The 21,863-nt window shown below is 40.8% G+C and overlaps 1 long non-coding RNA gene across 1 annotated transcript; it reads right to left on the bottom strand.

The window, feature by feature from the left end:
- Positions 1 to 11,881: 11,881 nt before the first annotated feature.
- On the bottom strand, positions 11,882 to 14,441 carry LOC105356138. Its single transcript, XR_002872467.1, has 4 exons — positions 14,401 to 14,441; positions 13,865 to 13,998; positions 12,223 to 12,348; positions 11,882 to 11,929 (listed from the first exon to the last, which is right to left on the bottom strand). It is a non-coding gene; the product is annotated as an uncharacterized LOC105356138 (long non-coding RNA).
- Between the last annotated feature and the right edge of the window lie 7,422 nt (positions 14,442 to 21,863).

Genomic DNA, 21,863 nt, shown 5'->3' with positions numbered 1-21,863 from the left:
TGATTTTCAAGAGTTTTTTGATCCCACAGTTTCCGTTTGAAAGATTCTATTGATCTACAATACATGTCTGTCATTTCTTTCAGGTGTTTTATGTTTTCCTGCTTCACAACACATTTTTCTTTTAAATCCTTTTGCTCTTCAAATGTCTCTTTCAGTTTTTTGTTCTCTTGTTCCAATTTTTGGTGTAATTTTAAAATGTGTTTTTCATATTTTTCATAGTTTTTGTAAACACCACGTAGCAACTTACTTTCAACATGCGGCTTTTTATGAGGTCCCACATTCTGAGATAAAATTCTAATGTCTCCAATGCAATATTTCCTTTTATTCTTTCCTTGCCGTTGATTTGCCATGTCTGAAATGTACTTCTTGCTCAATTCGGTCTCTTTAATCGCCACCAATCTTTTGTATACAGTCTGTCAAGTTGGCTTTTGCTCTCTATATCCAAAAAAAATTCTGAACTAATGTGACCTCATCAGTTGATGAAGATGATGTCAATCCAACACCTTATGACTGTTATTTCCATCAAGTGATGTCACGTGATGATGATGATCCATGTGAATGTCATCAAATGATGTCACGGGATGATGCAACCCATATGGATGTCATCAGATGATGTCATCAAATGATTTCACAGGATGATGATGACCCGTGTGAATGTCATCAGATGATTTCACGGGATGATGCAACCCATATGATGTCATGAGATGATGTCACGGGATGATGCAACCCATATGATGTCATCAGATGATGTCACGGGATGATGCAACCCATATGACCCAGTGCAACCCAGTCACCAAAACGTGCACACACCTGGGATAAATTGCGAATTAATTTTCCACAAAGTCAACGTCACCCCCCCGAAGACGATGACATCACGGCCAGCGATCCCGTCAAAAAAAAGAATGGGCCGAAAATGGCGTATGGGGCCGAACAGAATGTACTTCAGAATACAGCTGCGAAACCCAAACAAACGTGTTGGGGATATCCCAAAGAAGTTTTAAAATCATTACGGGACGGCCACACGACCTACGGCCTGACGGCCATTTTGTGGCGAACTCTGAGAATTGGCGATTTTTGTGTTTTCCCACGATATGGGAAAACAACACTTTTGTTTGAGCGATTTTCACGAAATTGCACATACATGCCACCAGCATGATTCGACAACTACCAAAGAAGTTTTGTTGACCTTTGACCTTGGGAAGAGGCAGCCATCTTGATTTTTGTTTAAAAAGCACCTTTAGTAACGTGTACAAAAAAAAAACTCGTCCTAGGGATTTTTATCGATCTTCTTGAAACTTCTCGGGCATCAATGGCAAGCTACTGTGGACTAAATGGTGGAATTAGAAGTTGTAGATTTTGGAAGGCGTGCGTGTGGCGAATTCGCAACCATCGCCGTTTTAGCTAGCGTGCACATATTTCATCGGAATGTTGTAGAAATGAAATATGCAATCCCCTGGCCCAGGCAGGGGAAACAAAAAACGATCGCAAAAAAAAGTGCTGACTCGGCAAAAAAAAAAAAAAAAATCAGATATCTTTGTCGGGTATATCCAAACAAAGTTTTGTAATCATTACGTTAAGGCGACACGACCTACAGTTTGGCGGCCATTATGTGCCAAAATCTGCCATTTTGTGTTTTTCGCGTTTTTACACAATATGGAAAAATTAACTTTTTTTCGAGCGATTTTCACGAAATTTGACTCAAATATCCGTAGCGTAAGTCTACAGTCATCTCTGGATTTTCATCGACTTTGGACCCAGAGAAAAGTCGGCCATCTTGAATTTTCTATAAAAACACATTTACCACAAGATTCAAACGTAAACTTGTCGTTGGAATTTTCGTCGATCGTCTCAAAATTTTTTGGGCATTAATGGCAAGCTACTGTGGAAAAAATGTTGCAATTAGAAGTTGTAGATTTTGAAAGGCGTGCCCGTGGCAAGCTAACAAAGTGGCGCACTGTTGTAACTCCCATGCCTTTCATTGGAATACAGTCAAAATTGAATGCATGTATCCATGCCTGAAACTGAATATATTGAAACACACTGGATATGGACATATAAGGAATGTGGGCGTGGTTAGCATAAAACCACTGTTGCTAAGGACAACAAAATCTTTACTTCCGATTTGTCCGAAACTGACGTCAATCTGTTCGTCCTCCCGAGGGGACCAAAACATAAAATGGTTGCTATGGAGATAGAATCAAGAGAAAAAGCCGCCATTTTGAAAAAAGTGGGTTTTTTATTAACTTATGACATATAGCTCTCACCAATGGAGGAATGTGTATTTCCTAGTCAGATGATGATGCTGATCGCTATGCTAGCACTTTTAGCTATGTTAGCATAACTAGCATAGTTAGCATAATTAGCATTTTAGGTAATGTGTTTTTCTGAGAGAGTTGATGATGCTGATCACAATGCTAGCACTTTTAGCCACATTAGCATAGCTAGCATAATTAACATAATTAGCATTTTAGGTAATGTGTTTTTCTTAGTCATTTCATGATGCTGATCGCTATGCTAGCACTTTTAGCCACATTAGTATAGTTAGCATAATTAGCATACGTAGTTCTGACTGGCATTGATCAAAGGTGGCCGGTGAGGGCGGTGGGGCCGTGGAGGCGGTGGTGAGTAGAGTTGGGCGTGGAAGGCGGGTTGCGTCTGCGGGCCATACAACGCCGCTTGCGGCTTTAATTTAAAGCTATAATCTTAGCCCTCTTCTTATCTGACTCATGATTGGTGAGATGTGACAGTCTCTCAATGTTGTCTTTAAATATTTGTTAAATAAATGAATACAAAAAATAAAGTACACAAAGAATATGCTGTAATATAGTGGTCTCCAAACCCCGGGCTGCAGACCGGTACCGGGCCGTGGGTCCTTTGGTACCGGGCCGCACAAAATAAATAACTTGCATTACTTCTGTTTTATTTATTTCAGAATCTGAAAGATGTTTTATTTAGAAAAATTACCAAATTCTCTGTTCCATCCTTCGATTTCACTCTTGACGCAGGCCGATTCGCTAAAAGGATACCGCTAAAATAACACCCAGGAGCTAGCAAAATGAGTAAATAACAAACGTCTTTGGAACGTTTCTTTGCCAACGGGAAAACGCCCAGCCAGGAGACAGAATAGGAACCTTCCACTTCCAAAAAAAGAAAGCTACATTTAATAAACACTACTTTTTTTTGGCCCCATGAGTGTGGAAAGGGGAGAGGATGATGACACTTGTGCGGTGAACAATGCCATGCGTGTCAAAGTAAAAGTTCAGGGTTCGTCTTGACATGCCTCTGTTCCTCCTTCATCGTAGTGTTGCTATAATAATCATGCGCCTACATCTTCTGGCTGCCGCTCCCCCCCCTGGACCAAATTTTCAGCATTTCTAAGCCTATGGACTCTGTTGTTTGCCCCGATATTGTGGATATCTATCAATACCACTTTTTGTCTGACTTCTTGTGGACTGTCAACGGGATCTGTTCACGTCTGGTTCTAAACAACATCCGGCTGTTTGTGTGAACTAGCCTGCCTGTTGATTCCTCGCCACGCTGGACGGAAAGTGGATCAACCCTGAGTGGATTCTACTCGCCTGGACCATCCTGTCTCTGGTCAAGCATCCACTGACAGCTCTCCTTTAGTACTGTGTCTTGGACCTCGCTAAACTCCGCCTGACTCACCTTGATGCTCTTCCGCCATCGCTACTCCAGCACCCGGACATCTTCTACCAGACCCGTTGGAGATACATTCACCGTGGCTCACGGTGTATCCTCAAGGATGGCTCCTCCAACTCCATCAGCTCTTTCTGGTCTTCTACCCAATGTCCGCCGAGGAACTCCCGACGCCGCGCTGACCCTGGCGCGCCTTGTCACCTGGCCCGGGTGACTAACGACTCCGCTGCTGCTGACCTCTCCAGCACAACGGCCAACTTTGGTCTCCTAAACATCCGCTCGCTCACGAGCAAGGGACATATCGTCCAAGATCTCCTCATCGACCGAAAGTTGGACTTCATGTGTCTAACAGAGACTTTGCAGCAGCCAAATGACGTCACCGCTCTGAGCGACGCAACATCTCCGGGGTTTGTTTACATCGCTCAACCCCGTGTCTCGGGACGCGGGGGGGGACTCGCTATGATCCACCGTGAGAACTGGAGGGTTCGCGCCCATGACTGTACCTATCTATCAATCATTCGAGGCTACAACATGTCAGCTATCTGGACCTACGCCAACTTTTGTTGCAACTGTCTACCAACCCACCAAAACCAAACAAGGATTTTATCACTGACTTTTCGGACCTTCTGACTCATCTCTCCACGCTCTCATCCAACCTATTAATTTTAAGTTATTTTAATATTCACATGGACAATGTCAGCAACACCCTTACCAAAGATTTGACATCCTGTCTGGACAGCTTTGATCTTCAGCAGCACATCAACATCCCCACCCATAAGAATGGACATGTACTTGATCTTGTTTGTAATTCAGGTGTTCACCCTCTGGACTGTAAACCAGATATTTTCCCTTTTTCAGACCATATGCTGTTATCTTTTAAGATCAACCTCTCTCTCTCCAAAACCAACCTTCCCCGTACTATAACCTTCCGTAAGATTAAGGACATCAACCTGGACAATTTTTCTTTACTCATCAACAGCCTCCCCCCCACTGACAGTCATTCCACTCTAGATGAACTACTTTCACATTACAATGCCAACCTCCAAAATCTCCTGGACAATCTTGCTCCACTTAAATCTAGGTCCATCACTTTCACCACTTCTGCACCCTGGTTCACGCCCACTCTCAGACAACTGAAAGCCAAAGGACTACAACTGGAAAGATTATATCGGAAAAAACTAGTCTTACTGTCCACAAGCAAATGTACACTAATCATCTTTCTCATTACAATGATTGTATTTCTGAGGGAAAAATCACTTATTTCTCTGGTGTAGTAAACTCTTCAGTAGGAAACACAAGAGCTCTTTTTTTACTCCTCTCAAATACAACAACATACCAAAATGCACTTCCCCCCCACTTGTACTCTTCAGATTTTTGTAACTCCTTGGCATCGTTTTTCACAACAGAAATTGAGCAGATCCATCAGCAACTTAAGCCATCTTCAAGTCCAAATTCAATCCCTGCAGCTCTAATTCCCCCACTTCATTCGTTCTCTGCTTTCAACCTCCCATCCGTTGATGAAATTAGTGAACTCATCCACAAATCCAACACCTCTTCCTGCCAGCTTGATCCAATACCCACTGCTTTGGTCAAGGCTACTCTCCCTTCTCTGTCCCCACTGATCACCAGCATCATTCACGCCTCCCTCAGGACCGGCACAGTCCCCAGTGCTCTCAAACCAGCAGTGATCACCCCCCATACTAAAAAAGCCTGGTTCAGACCCCTCCAACCTCAACAACTTCCGCCCAATATCAAACATCTCATTCATCTAAAAAATTCTTGAAAAAACTGTAGCTGCTCAACTCCATGCTCATCTCTCCGGAAAAGAAATATATGAACAGCTCCAGTCAGGTATCCGTCCCCTCCACAGCACAGAACCAGCCCTCCTCAAGATCACTAATGACCTCCTACTTGCATTAGATGCTGGTTCCGTCTCCATCCTCCTCCTGCTAGATCTGAGTGCGGTGTTTGACACTATCTCCCACCCCATCCTTCTGCACAGACTTTCCAATATTGGCATCACCAACCTACCCCTTAACTGGTTCCACTCATATCTCTCAGGTCGCACCCAGTTCATCCAGTTAAAATCATACACCTCTCCCGTGACACCAATCACTACAGGTGTGCCCCAGGGCTCTGTCCTGGGGCCCCTTCTCTTCATCTACCTCCTCCCCCTCGGTCACATTTTTCGGAAATACAACATACATTTTCACTGGTATGCAGACGACACCCAGCTCTACATCTCCAAATCAGGCTCCACTTTTCCACCTTCTTCCCTCTCCAATTGTCTTTTTGAGGTCCAAACCTGGTACACGTCAAATTTTCTCAAATTAAATTGCAATAAGACAGAACCCCCACCCCCCAGGACTCTTCCACCCTCTATCCACTCCCAGTCGTCCATGGTCCCACATCGCAGTCGATTTCAACACTGGACTGCCTCCCTCCCAAGGCAACTCTGTTATATTCACAGTTATTGATAGATTTTTCAAGTCGGCTCATGTCATCCCCCCTTCCCCAGCAACCCACAGCCACAGAAACGGCTGACATTTTGGTTAATCACGTGTTTCGTCACCATGGAATTCCCACTGATATTGTGTCTGACCGCGGTCCATAATTTATCTCCCAGGTGTGGAAGGTGTTTTGCTCTGCCTTGGGAGCCACTGTTAGTTTCACTTCAGGTTACCATCCCCAGTCCAATGGTCAAGCGGAGAGGGTGAACCAGGAGCTGGAAAAGGCACTCAGATGCCTGGCAGCTCAGAACACTTCTGACTGGCCCAATCACCTGGTGTGGATTGAGTATGCCCACAATCCTCACCCATCTTCAGCCACAGGGGTGTCTCCGTTTGGGGCCTCCCTTGGGTACTCACCACCTCTGTTCCCTTTACAGGAACTCGATTTGGCAATGCCAACGCCATCTGCAAAGATGCCAGTGCATCTGGTGTCAGACCAGGGCTGCTCTCCTGCACACCAAGGAGAGCAACTGCCGTATCGCCAATTGCCACAGGGTGGTGGGACCCACTTACCAACCCGGTAAAAGGGTTTGGTTCTTATTACAGAACATCCCCATTCAGTCCATCTTGTTGTCTCATCTTGGATCCGTCCCTCATCGAGGACTTTTACCGGGCGGCGGTTGTTGGGGGGGGGGGGGGGGAACACTGTCATGGTGCCTCTGGCAGTCTCTCCTCCCCCTCCCCTCTCTGCTCTGCCTTCTGATTGAGACCAGCTGTGGAAACTCACCTCATCTACCACCAGCCTTTTTAAGGAGATCCAGCTCCAGCATTAATTGCCAGTTCGTTGCCCCTTATGGTGCTTAGCCTGGTCTACTAGTGAGTTCTTTATGCTCTCGTGCTCTTGCTCCTCACTAATCCTGTTTCTCCGCCTCGCCTACAGGTCCATAGACCACGAGTATTCACCTGAGTCTCAGTTTCCCAAGAGCAGCCTGATACACGCCACGCTCCAGCCAAGCCACAACTCCCAGCCACACCACCACTCCAGCCAAGCCACGATTCCCAGCCATGCCAAGACGTCCAACCACGCATCGCCTTCAAGCCATAGCTCCCGCTAACCAAACCAATATCGGCGCATCGCCAGCGCTTCTTCAACAAACTCACCTTCAGATCTTCAGATCCTCGTCCAGGAAAATAAACTCATTACTCGCCATCTCAATCTCCTGTTTTTCCTTCCGGGTTCCAGCGTCTGGGTCTGTCTTGCATAGCAAGTCATGACACTTTGGTCCTTGTGTTTGGTGGTTTTTGTGTAGTTTTGAGTGTTCCTTGTAAAAATATTCCCAGCTTAATTTCACTTTTTGGTGTAGTTTGGTTGGCAGTTTAATTGTCAGAGTAACTGACAATGGCTTTTGATTTAAATTATTTTGTTCTGGCTCCATGTTTGGAGAAGTTGGACGTGTGCATCAAAACTGACCTGTTAACAGTTGCGCGTCACTATGATTTCTACATACCCGGTAGTTGGTGTAAACAGAAGATAAGAGACCTTTTGTTTTGACAGTCGATGTCGCAGGGTGTGGTCCAGACCTCTCCCGGTGCAATTCCACTGAAGGGTGTGGCCAGAGGTGGTTTTAATGACAGTGTGGGAGTGGCGGCTGCTACAGGCGCTGTGGATGCCACTGAACTTGAGCGAGGAGCGGAGGTGAAGGCGAAGGCTCCTGCATTACTTCCTGATTGTGGTTCTGACCCGATCACATTACTTCAAAAAAGAGTCTACACTGAGGATTTGAGAATGGATAAGCTTTATTACAGACTCAACGTCCATTTGCCACAAAAGTACACAAAACATATAAAAGACTTAATGATAAAAACAGAACACTCAAATAGGTATAAGAAAAATGACATAAAAAGTATTAGATAAAAACAATTTCATAAAAGTATAAAAATCAATGACACAGGAATATGAAAACAATGAGATAAGAGTATAAGAACAATAAAAAACAGGTATCATGAACTTAATAAAAAGAGTAAAACTGCTGACTTAAAAAAATAAATGAAAAAATTAAAAGTTTAAAAGAGACGATCGTACCAAAACCTCCTAATAGGGGATTGGTCTCTAAAAGTGCTGTGCTTTACATTGGTGAGAGTTAAAATGAAACATTGAAGCATTAAGACGACAAATAAAACCATAAATAAAATGTCTTTATAACGCTTGGAGGGTATTAACTCTAATACCAACAAACAAACTGCTTGTGCTGCACCACCTAGGCTGTTTCAATAAAGTCCTTAGGGCATCATTATAGGCAACCTGTAGCTTCCTCATGCTGGATGCCATAGAATTTGTCCACAGGTGGGCAGTATACAAAGGTGTGCAGTAAGTTTTGAATAAAAGAATTTTAAGATTGTCCGAGCATGAATAAAACCTGCGTGCAAGCGTGTTTGCCTGAGCATATAAAATAAACCGTTGTCTGTGGATATCATCATCATCTGTAAGCTTATCGTTGATTATATGACCAGGATATTTGACTTTGTGACAGACAGCAAGCTCAGAATCAGACAGCTTAAAAGCAGGAAAAATCAATGCAATGTCATCCTTTGTCCGACAAATCATGACAGCACTTTTGCTGGAGTTATATAAAATATCATTCTTAAAACCAAATTCTGAACAGACATTTAACAGTTTTTGTAAACCGGAGCTGCTGGGGCTGAAGACAACTAAATCATCTGCATACATTAGATGATTTACCTTAAAACCACCGACCATGCAACCGGTATTACATGCATTCAAGTCCTTCGACAGGTCATCAATGTACAAGTTAAAAAGGAGTGAGGATAGAATACCTCCCGGTCTTACCCCGTTGGTCATACCAAACGGGGAAGACACGCCTGCTCCCCACCTAACCACCATTTTCTGATGGGCATACCAGAAGGCTAGTAGTCTTAAAATATACCATGGAACACCCCGATTTATCATTTTGATAAAAAGTTTGGTGTGACCTGTTGAAGGCTTTAGATGCGTCAATAAAACACATAAGTACAGATGAATTTCCTTGTCTGTACTTATTAACTATTTCTTTTAACGCAAAAATGCAGATGTCTGTCCCATGTTGATGTTTAAAACCAAACTGATTATCAGCAGATAAGATAAAATCATCAATCGTAAGAGATTAAATTCTTTCTAAAACCTTTGAGAGGACACTGGCTAAGGCTATTGGTCTATAGTTGTCAATGTAGTCAAGCTTGCCTGTCTTCTTTTTAATTACAGGCACCAACAATACAGACATCATTGAGTCAGGTAATACCCCATGAGTCAGAAATCCAGTAAAACAAATGGCAAGAAGCGGCAAAATTCTCGGGCTGGCATATTTAAGATGCTCACTGGTGATGTGATCTAACCCACATGATTTGTTGTCCTTGAGCACCTTTATGGCTTCGAACACTTGGAGGGAGACATGTGTTAACATCACTCCCTCCTTCTCCCATTTCAAATGCTTCACCTTTAACGCAATTGAATAAGGTGTAGTAATGCTGTCTCCAGAGCTCTGCTATATTATCTGCACCTGAGACGCCTTCAACTCTGCCTGGTAGAGACGTCTTACAAGTGTAGAAAGCTTTTACCTCTTTCCAGAAGTCAGATAAGTTGTTATTTAAGAGCTTTTTGGTCATTGAGTCTACCCTTATATTCTGCTCAATCTTGCATATAAAGCGTAGAGCATATTTATAACGCACATTTGTCATTCTTTTGTGTTCAAAAACTGTCCCTTGTCTTGGTTTTCCAGCTTCTACCCATGAGTAAAAAGCATCTCTGGCTACAGCATTATATGCTTTGGATGAAGGAGATTGATCTCCAGACTAAGTCACGTGAGGTTGAGCTCATGCACCTTTGTGTGCGCGCTCTGGCGTTCAAAAACCCTCAACCTGCTACTGAAAATCTGTCCTTGTTGTCTCCTGTCACTGCTGCACAGCAGTTTGATGAAAGTAAGCACATTGCACTTGTTCCATCCTTCAGAGGAACTGAAGTTAATTCATATTTTAATGTGTTCGAGCACATTGCTGCCACTTGGGGATGGCCAAAGAGTGTGTGGACTTGCTGTTCCAGTGCAAACTCTTGGAAAAGAAAAAAGAAGTGTGCTCCACGTTATCCACAAATGAGAGTTTGGATTATTATGTGGTTAAAGCCACTGTTTGGAGACCTTAAGAGCTAGTTCCAGTAGCTTACCGTCACAATTTTAATGCTTGCAGAAAAGCTGTCAACCAATCGCATGTGGAGCTAGCGCGTGAGAAAAGGGTTCTGTTTGACATTTGGTGCGCTGCATGCAAGGCGGAAGACTTTGCTCAACTTCTGGAATACGTTTTACTAGAGGAATTTAGCCATTTACATCTTATTTTTCCTGTGGGTTTGAAACTGGTGTGGGGCGTGAACACAAATGTCATTTAGGCATATACGTTTTTGTGCGCCATTTTCTTTGGCCAGGCTTGAAATCTGATGTGTCTAAATATTGTTGTTCATGTCACCGTTGCATCTAATTCCTGCTATAGGAGAACCGTTTGAAAATCTCATCATAGATTGTGTGTCGGAAGGTGGTTTACCTTTATCCCAAATTTAGTGCATGATTTTTTTTCTTTCTTTTCTGTGTGCTGTGATGTTTCAGTTTTTTTGCGCTATGTACAAGTTATTTTCTATTATAAGGACTATAAAAGGAAACTGGAAACCCCTCCCCAACACCATGTGATTGGCTGTTGGAGTCATGCACTCTTAAAAACCAGAGGGCAGGCGAGAGGAGGAGGAACGGCAAAGCCCCGATGAGGAAGAGACTGAGAAGGAGGAAGTGCGCTGAGATCCAGGAGGGCTACATGGAGGCACGCTCACTACACTGTCAGAAAAAATGTGCAAAATTTGTACCTTTAGAGGTACAATGGCTTGTCACTGGGGCAGTACCCTCAAGGGTACAAATGTTGTACCCTTTCATATTGGTACGTATCTGTACCCTTCCAGTATGTACCTTTCAAAGGCAAATATGTACCTCTGTGGACTAAATTGTACCCTATAGTGCTATGGTACCATAATGTACCTTTAAAAAAAGGTACAAATTTGTTCTTTTAAGGGTACTGCCCCAGTGACAAGCCTTTTGTACCCTTTGATGGCAAATTTGTACCAGATACAGCACATTAAAAGACCAGTATACTGTTTATCACATTTATTAAACATTCAAAACAATTACAATGCTGACATTACACAGTATGTACAGTGTCACAACAGGATGCATATATTTACAATTATTAGCAATTTTACAATAATGAAAAATCTATATTTTTCCTTCAGTTCACATTGCATTCATTGTAACCATAACCTTAACATTTGATCAATTGTAAACAGCACATAGCACTTCAGTTACCATTTTTTAAACCATGAATTAAAACTTGTGACATTAACAAAAGAAGCACTAGACCTCATTTTAAGTACATCTTTCTACTGCATTCTACATTTTCTAAAAATAGATAGTAAAAAAGTAAACTTATAACCAAGTTTAAATGCATAATTTAAATAATAAAATGCATAAATGTGAAAAGATAATATTGATACGAATTCTAAAAAGAAGAACTATAAAACACACTAAAGGTTACCAAGGATTACGTTTTATGTCAATACCTATTAGATCCTCTGCAAGCATCTCTTCTCTTCTCTTGCTTCTTTGGAGACTTTGGCTAATGGAGCTTTTCTTTGAACAAGCTCAAGCACCTTTGGCACAATACTGGTAAACCCCGTCCTTGAAGCGCTGGCTTAAACTGACAGGTGATGGATGCATTCGGTCAACATCATCAAACAACTGAAAATTGAAAAAAATTAGAAAATTAATCATTCACTTAAACTAAAACAAACAAAAGACATAAAACATTCTAATATTCTTTGTTGCCTCTTTCATTGCCATTTCCCTTTAGTTATCTCATTGTATAAATATTACTTGGCTTGAATGACTATATATTTATATATGGGTTTAGAAAATTACAATGTTTTTACAATTAAGTTAAAGCTGTTAATGGTCATTTTAGCAGATGTCTCAGCTTATATTAACATTCAAAATTTATTTTAAGCTGAGAACTGATTTAAAATGTCACTGACCCCTGAGGTTGTCTTCAAGAAAGGGTACTTCTTTGGTATATCCTCTCGCACCTTGCTGTACTGGATATGCAGGACATTCACATGACCTTCAACGGATGATGCATCCTCACCAATGACAGCAACCACCTATTGGATCAAATTTAAAAGTCCATATTAATAATAAAAAATACAACTGCAAGCAAAGTTTACTGGGGTTAAAGCACTTTGAGATGATGTTTAAAGACAGTTTGTGCAGAGTGGTTTGGAGTTGATCAGAAATTAACTTCTGAGTTGTAGGCTATTGACACAGTAACCCTCTGCTGATGTCCGATCATCCCTTTGTTTACGCCCTCTCCCTCTAGCTTACAGTCCTTCCAACCTAAAACTAACATTAGTGGTGAAACCAAAATGGTGAGCAATATTGAAGCTTTCCGGCCATAGTTTAGATCAAGCTCAGACAAGTATGATGAAGATGTTAATGGATCTGTTTGTCTGCAAGTGGACGCATCAGAATACAGCAGAGCAGAGGTACTCTGACACCTTCATGTGGTGCGTCACAATAGAGAGCTTCCTCAAACTGCATTTATTTTGTCTGTTCCTGATTCGTCCCAATTTGAGTGAATACTCAGATGTGCAGTTTTAAACGTGTTCTTTTAAACGTGCCCATCATGAGAAAAATACTGCGACATGTTAAAAATGGGGGACCCACTCCAATGAAAGTTATTTTTTAAAATGTAGCATTTTTATGATGACATATTGTTATAAGATTTAAGAATAAAACTGTGTTTCTGAATATTTATTTTCTCAAATTGGGATGAATCAGGAGCAGATGAAAAGATGTAATTTGAGAAAGCTTGTAGTTGTTACGTACAAGCTACATTTGGCAGGCCACAAGCTCCCTGCTCCACATGTCGTCATTCTCCTCGTCTGAGTTGGCATCTGGCTCACATCTATAAGGCTGGACAGCTCCAATATTGCACACCAATTCTGTTGCTTGGGGGTTGTGAGGGACTGTAAGGTAACGGGAGCGTAAACAATGGCATGATGGGAAGTTAAGGCCGGTTAACTCTGCAAAACAATCCTGTCAAGAACTTGAAGGCGAATTCCAATTGAACTGCAGAAACCATGTCCCAGAAAACATTTTTCCCCCTCAAAAACTGCATAATCAATGTCTGTCTTTGTATAATAATAATTATATTATTATTATTATTATTATATTATTAAAAAATATTTTCAATTATATTGAAAACATTTTTTCAATATAATTGAAAAAATTGAAATGTTTTCAATTATATTGAAATGTTTTGAAATTGAAATGTTTTCAATTATATTGAAAACATTTTTTGGCTGGTGGGAGCGGGGATCGAACCGCCAACCCTTCGGTCACTGAGCCACTGTCGCCCGTATAGTCAATATCTTGTTAATTATGCAGAGCTTTGTTGAAGGAAATACAGAAGAATTATATGTTTGTATGATGAGGACAGTATTCCAGAATGTATTCAATGTGTTGTGACTTACTCGGTGCAATCTGCTGTTTCCCTAGAAAACTTTAAACTAGTTTGGATGATCTGCCTTACTGCACTGTTTGACAACTAAACTGAATTGAAAAGACAGCCTGACTTTGAATGCTTGAAATGACTTTGTGAAAAGATTATTTACTTACTTTGGCAAGAGAGGTGTCTTCAAGTCTTCGTCTTGTTGTAGGACTGTGTTGTAATATTATAGTGTCATCTGAGTCCACTTCAGTATCTCCACTTGAACTGGTATTGCAGCTCTTTACAGGACGACTCGGCTGATCTGTCAAAGTATTAAAGCTTTCAGTTACTGTAATATTTAAATTAGTATGATAGCAAAAAAAAAACAAAACAAAAAAACAAAGATTTTTAAATACTGACCGACTTAACAGTTTAGCAGATTTATTATCTTGTCTAAGACAGCAATAGGATAAAAAACTCACTTATTTGCCCGTGTTTTGTTCCCCACACTATCCTGTCAAATAAATCATTAACCCTTAGACTCCTATTGATGCAAATACATAATCATAACTCTTCAGCTCAAAAATGTTCTTAATTTAGCATGTACTTGAAAGCAAAAACACAGATTATTTCCCTTGGAAATAAATTCAGGCATCAAAGGGGAATTTACCCAAAACCATTCAAAACAAAATAGATAAATTACAATTTAAAAGAAAAACTTCACCTTCTGGATTTGTATCTTCGGCCAGACAAATTTCCAACACACCAAAGTTTGGGTTTTTCAACAGGAGATCAAAAACCTGCTCATCAACTTCTGTCTTTGAGTCATCAAACACTTTCAAGTCCAAGGTTGGGATGTTCAACTTTTTGGCAGCTGTGAACACAGCAAAATTATGTTTAGAATACAGCACATAAATTATCTTTAAATTAAAATGCAATTAAAAAATCTGTTTGCATCACAGCTGACAGTTTATCCACAAAGTTGACTGATTCCTGTAAAGAAAAATGCTGGAAATTGTGATGTTTCCACTCACCGCATTCCCAAAAGGATTTGTAGGTCAGCTGAACTTCAAAACATTATTTTTTTTTGGCGTTCGACATGTTCACGCACAGCTTGCATCTTTCCTGGTGGGAAAAAAAAATATATTACCAAAAAAACAACATTAAAACACCAAAAGGTACCAACAAAGCATTTATTCAGATCTAAGCCCTGTTCCAAATAAATTAATACATTTTAAAATAGTAATGGCAAATATACAGTTCACACTAGCTGCCACAGCAATGTTGCAGAATTTGCAGAACTGCTAAAAAAAAAAAAAAAAAAAAACACTGACGACAATGCACTGGCTTCTAAGGACCTACAGATTTATTTCTTGGAATTTCATATAAAAAAAATTATTTTTTCCTGGTTTATAGATGAGTTTTTGGTGGAGCCGGTTTAGCTCGTGGGAGCCGGTTTAGCTCGTGCTGGTTTGCGGCGCCTTCCGTCCGTGAAACCAGGGTTCGACTCCGGGCTGCTCCCTGTTCCCTTCTCTACCTCTGTGCCGGTTCCAAGCCCGGTTTGAGAAGGTTGCGTCAGGAAGGGCATCCGGCGTAAAACATTGCCAAATTTACCATGCGACTTGTTCGCTGTGGCGACCCCTGATGGGAGAAGCCGAAAGTGGAAGATAGATGAGTTTTTGGTATGGGAAATCGTGACGAGTATCTGGAATCACGGACCTCCATTTAAAAAAAAAAATCTGCAGGAGAATGATCAAAATCAACAACACAGTGTAAACTTCGCTTGACCAACAATGAGCGATCATGACAACCTAAACAGTCTCTGTCACTGTCTTGCATTCGAGAAATGGTGGCTGCGCGCGCACAGCAGCTACGGCAGGCTGACATATAAATGGGAAGGACCGCCATACTGCGGTGTAAAAAAAAAAAAAAAGTTATTGGACTCCTACACATTACAGATTAAAATGATTAACGCATTGAATTCGACGGACCTGATAAATATCAGTAGGAATTATGGAGCTGGTCGTTTCAAAAGTAGCTGGCTTCCTTACTAAGAAAGACAGAAAGACAGAAAGAAAAAAAGGGAGGGGGGGGGGGGGGGGTTGGCAACAACAACCGGTGCATCAACGCCAGCGTACATCGGTAAAACGGCGACAGAATTATCTGGTGATAAAATGTATATATTTCAATGTATTTAACGGAACGCGGTACAACACCAATAAAAACAAAAGCTTAATTTATTTAATGGCTGCATTTAGCTGAACTTCAAACGGCTGAGGCTAACCGTTACTAGCAAACTCCCGCTCGTAGTTTGCAATCTCCTCACAGGCACATACATGGTGGAATAGCAGCATTCCACTACACAAAAGTTATTCCTTACAGATAAAATAACCGAACCCGCTTAAAACAAGTTTCCAACTTATTTTTGAGCAATTAGCAGACTTACCTCAGTCACAGCCTCTATCTTCCTCCGGCCGCTGCGGGATAACAAAATGGCGGAAGAAACGAAACTTAAGAAAGTAGAGTGGGCGTGGTCTCGCTGGTTTACTCCAACATATTTCCTCTACGTTTTTACACCTACTTAAATAAAAATTACTGATGGTAACTCCGAAAAAAGTACTCTCTCATTTTTCCTGTGTAGGTACAAAAGCTAAAAGATACTAATATGTACACTTAATGTAACGTAGTAACAGAGAAATTTACTTTTTTATGAGAATGTATGATTAGAAAAAAAAAACTTAAATTAACAGCTCAAAGACTAGAAATTTAAATTGAACTTAGGCCAAGTTAAAGTACACCATATAAGGTTAAAAACATCAAATAATTTTGTCTACATTGTGCTTTTGCTCTAAATTAAAGGTAAAACTTAAAACAGCTCTTATATAAGTAAAAAAAAAAACAGGCTCACACTAATACATGTTTAAAAGTTATTATCTTGATGCTCTGCACAATCAATAAAATATAATGTGCTTGTGTACTGATCAGAACTAGTCATAAAAGATGTGTGGTCTCTTAAATATATTTGGCTATTTTGTGCATCTTTTCCAAATAACCAACAACGTATTAAATGATTTTGGGTGACGTTTCATACACTTTGAATTATTACTTTTGTCACACAAGTGATTGTACCTTTGTTTGTGGAATAAAAGGTCCAAATATGGTCCCTCTGATGGTTGGAAACATATTTGTACCTTTTTTATCCTTAAATGGTACATATGAGTACCCTAAGGTGTAATTATGACTCACTTAGGGTACAAATTCACCATTTGTACCCTAAGTGTTCACAAATGTACCCCAACCGTACCCTTTTTTCTGACAGTGTAGAGGATACAAACACCTGAGGCAAGCGAGGACTCTGCCGGGAACGGGAAAGGAAAAGACAAGGTTCGGGACGTGACGCGCTGTGTGGGAGGAACTATTTAACACGATACTCAGCTAAGTAAAGGAACGTTGGCACTGTTGAACTCTGGAGAGTTCGGGTGCTGAGAGTAAGGACCTCTCTTTTTACTTTCCCAGTGACACAAGAGCTAAAGCTACAAGAGAAGACGCTCTGCACCTTCCTGAACTGATCTCTGCTCCAATCAGAACCTTTTCTTTTTTCTTTTGGGATTTTTAGCTATTTTATTTGATTTGATTTTGATTTGATTTGAAATGGTTTATTTCAAGCAATCAAAATAGAAATAATACACAAAAACAATATAATCATCAGTTATACATTCATACAGTAACTAATGAAACTTAGGATAATTAGACATAATTAATAAATATTGCTTGAAAGGGAGTGGAAGGAAGCGAACTTATATAATCCCACCTCGTTATACTATAACCATTTTATTACATGATTTATCAATATCCGGTTCCTAGGTTTTATCAGACAGATTTAACAATCATAAGGTATCAATAAAGCAGATGCCAAAGATGAATTACTTAAGTACTACGTCAAAAATAACTATTTTAGAAATCAACATGGCAAATGCAGCATCTGAAATATATGCAAATTATGTTACTTTTAAAAGTCATTCATATGCTTTAAAACATAATACTATATCAGTAAAATAGACACAACACTGTTTCAGGAATTTTCATAGCAAAATTTCATCAAGTATCAAAAGTTAAAAACATGTGCAAAGTTATGCTACATTAGGAAAGATTTTTGAATCAATTTATCAATTTTAGGAGCTAGTGAAGTAATATCATCAAAAGTCAATCAATTTAACAATTTTCAAAAGTGATTAATCATTTGTTTTACTCTTTTTATATTTTTTTTTGTATTTTTATATAATAAAGTAATGCTGTAGGGGAAAAATAAAAAGGGTCCATAAACTGTCGAATTGTCCAAGGTTGGCATTTCTTCTTTTACTGATAACAGCCGATTTTCTTGGTTTAAACAGTTAATAGTTTTCTTCCATGTTATGTCTGCAGACATTAGATTCAGGTCCATATCCTTCTTCAGCTGATATCAGCTGCGGTGAAAGTTGAGGTCAAGTTGTCTGCAGGTCAGAACCCTGCTGTTATTCAGGTTACATCAGAAATACAGAGAAAGTGATGATTCCAGGTGTCATATTTCTTGAAATTATTTGGCTCTTTGATTTATTACTCCACGTTGTTTCAGACAACCGTAATCAAGCACTTCTCAAAGTCCTTCATGGTGTTCACGACCAGAACCTTGGCCCGGTCCTCTGGACCGAGTGGTTTGACGTAAATCCTGCAGCCTTTAACCCAAGTGTTCTCAATCTGCTTACGCTTCCTGAGAAGCCGTGCATGTTTTGAGATTTCAGCATTCCTTCTGGTCAGATGGTCGTTCAGATAAACAGCAGATCCTCTGAGATTTTTGCGTGGATTCATCAGAGCTAGCTTGTGTTTGAGATTCACAAACCTGATGAGGATCGCTGGTTTATCCGTCTCCTTTCTCCTGGGGAGCAGGTGGCAGGTCTCGATGGTATTGAGATCCAGGGAAATCCCTTTAGATGTGAGAAATGAATGTATTTGCTGTTCCAGCGTCGCTGCACCAATCTCCGTATTAGAACTGCTAGCTACGCTAGCGCTAGCATTAGCAGTGCTAGCTCCAGCTGCATTCAGCTTCGCTCGAGGCTTGATTGGTACTCCATTGAGAATGACATTATTCATCCTTACTTGCTGTTCCACATCCTCCAGTCTTTTCTCCAGAATCTCGACCCGGTTTTCTCGCTGCTCGTTTTGAGCCCGAAATCTTCGGAACTCTTCCATCATCTCCCAGAGTGGTGTTAGCTTAGCCGACACTTGATCCATAAAACCTTTCAGCGTTTCTTGAATAATGTCAAGAGAATTTTTGAGATCTTCATATTCCTGGGGTTTCTTCGGGGGCATGGTCAGCTCTCTTTTTTGGAGAAAAATCAACTTTTTAAGTAATTTGAAGATAGTTGTATTCGCAGAGAGGCACGCCACGCGTCCTGCTGTATAACCCGGAACCGGACTTGAACTGTCAACTCAGCTGCATTTATAACTATTTTACTCTGGTTGTTTTTAAATATTTGTTTTTATCAGACTGGACAATTCTATTTATACATATTTTTTGTGCTGTATAAATTGTTTTAAACTTTATTTCTGGTCTGGCATCCTCGTTTCTGAACATTTGGTATCTCTGAGAACCTGACAAAACACGCTACCCAGAAGCAATTCCCTTGTGCACACTTAGAACCAAAGCTATCATTAAAGCACTGGTTAACTTCTATTCCACATTTGGTTTTCCAAAATCTTTACAGTCTAATAATCAAGGTTCTAAATTCACTTCAAAGCTCTTTGGACAGGTTATTAAATCCCTTTCCAATAAACATCAGGTGTCAAGTGCGAATCATCCACAGTCCCAAGGTGCACTGGTTAGATTTCACAAAACGTTGAAATCTATGTTAAAGAAATACTGCTAAGATTCTGGTAGAGAGTGGGATGAAGGTCTGCCTTTTCTTATGTTAGCCACTTGAAAAAGTGTTCAAGAATCCACTGGGTTCAGCCCAGCAGAGCTCGTGTTTGGTCACACTGTTCGTGGTCCCCTGAAACTTTTGAAGGACAAATTTCTGTCTAAATCTTATGACGCTAAACAAAATGTGTTGGACTATGTCAATTCTTTCAGGAAAGTGGCTCGCACTTGGTAGCAGATGCTCTTTCATGCAGCATCCACTCAACCTAAGTGAGGGCTTCTTGGGGGGCAGAAGTTTTCTCTTAGGATGGGGGTGTTATGGCTGTGGCCATAATATGGTTTTGTTTTTTTTGTATTTTTGGAGGGATTTTCTGTCTCTGTTTTCTTTTGTTTTCTGCTGCAGTGGGAGGTTCTGTCTTTTCTTGACCTCTACCCCTATATTAGTGTGCAGATTGGATCCCAAATTGTCCAGAGGACCCGATTGGCTTGGACCTCCAGCATTGGTTTAACCCTTGTGCTATCCTATGGGGTCAAGATGACCATTGACGTGTTCTCTCTACCATGACAAAGGTGGATAAAGGTGGAAAGATTTCATGTAATCCATGGACACCAGTGAAGATCACAAATCATTGAAGAAAAAAGTTCAGCGCACTGTTTAGTGGGTCTAGATGACCCCACTTCCAATGTCAAAGTGCCTCGGATAGCACAAGGGTTAAATACTGCCACATCATCTTTTGCCCCCCTCCAGCTGGCAGCAACAGAGCTTACTTTGATTGATATTGTAAGAGACTTTGGTCTTTGTGTTTGGTGGATTTTGTGTAATTTTGATTTTTACTTGTGAATAAATTCTCAGCTTAATTTCAGCCTGGGTGTTCATGAAACTTTTTTAGTCTTTGGTGCATGAAGTTTTTTTCTTTTACCTTTACTTTATATGCTTTTACAATCCCCTAGAAAGGGGTGCAACAAGGAAAAACGGTTTCTTTTTAATTTTTTTAATTTTTAGACACTATCGAAGTTCTTAAAATATAAAACAAGAAGATATTGAGCCATTGGGGGCAAACGTAACTTTAGAAGAGATCTCAGCAGCAATAGCGAGCATGAAACCTGGAAAAGCCACAGGACCCGATTTCCTGCCAATTGAAATCTAGAAAAAGTTTGCACCTAAACTTGTAAAACGCCTTCTAGACGTGATCATAGAATCTATCTTAAAAGGAACTCTCCAACCCACTTTAAGGGGGAGCCCTAATTACCTTTCTTCCAAAACCTGGATAACCTGATGGGAGAATTGGTGACCAAGTAGCTTCTTAAACTCTGATCTATAGATACTATGTAAGATACTGGCAAAACGTTTGGAGAGACTTCTGCCAAATATCATTAATGAAGACCAAAACGGTTTTGTTGTGGGATGACAAAGATTTCATAATGTGAGGAAAGTTATAAACTTATTGTATGAACAACAAGAAGCCCCCGACACATCTTTTTTTTGCATTAGGTGCAGAAAAAGCTTTTGATCGAGTAGAATGTCCCTTTCTTTATGAACTCTTCTTACGGTTTGGCCTTGGTCAGGGATTTTGTAATTGAGTTAGACTATTGTATAACAATCCTTACAAGGATTGGGAGAGGATGAAGACAAGGCTGTCCTTTCTCTGCTTTACTATTTATTTTAGAAATTGAATTTCTGGCTATTGCCATAAGAAGCCGGGCAAAATTTAGGGGCATAAATCTGGGTTCAAGGATAAACACTAAAATAACTTTATATGCAGATGAAAGATCATTCTTTTTCTAAAAAAACGTAGGCACATCAATCCCTGGTTTAGGAGAAGTGGTTAATGAATTTGGACGCTTATCTGGCTATGAAATACACACCTCAAAGTCATCAATAATGCTTTTAAATAGTGAGGAAATAGTCAGCAGCGCTATGAGTATTAAAACCCTTTTATGTTTGGAACCACGTGCCTCCTCTTCCCGGACCCATCAGAGCGTGACATGAAGCTTTTGGAGGCCTACTGCCTAGAGGCAGAAAGGACCAGGTCATGTTGGACTTTTGACCAGCCCCAGTTCCCCACTCCTGCGATGGAGGGGAGTAGTTGCCGCCGCCCTCCTCGGCATCCCTTCTCTGTTCCGATGGTGGTACCCGATGCACCCCAGCCCGACTCTTTTCCAGTGGAGGTCCCCGACGCACTTTAGCCTGACTCTGTGCTGGTGGTGGTCCCCGACGCACCCCATGTCCTCTCTGTTCCGGTGGTGTTTCCGGGCACACCCTCGCCCAATCCGCCGGGGCCCAAGGACTGGCC

Source organism: Oryzias latipes, chromosome 3 (genome assembly GCF_002234675.1).
Source record: "Oryzias latipes chromosome 3, ASM223467v1".
NCBI classification, from domain to species: Eukaryota; Metazoa; Chordata; class Actinopteri; order Beloniformes; family Adrianichthyidae; genus Oryzias; species Oryzias latipes.
This window is presented reverse-complemented; position numbering and strand designations above follow the sequence as displayed.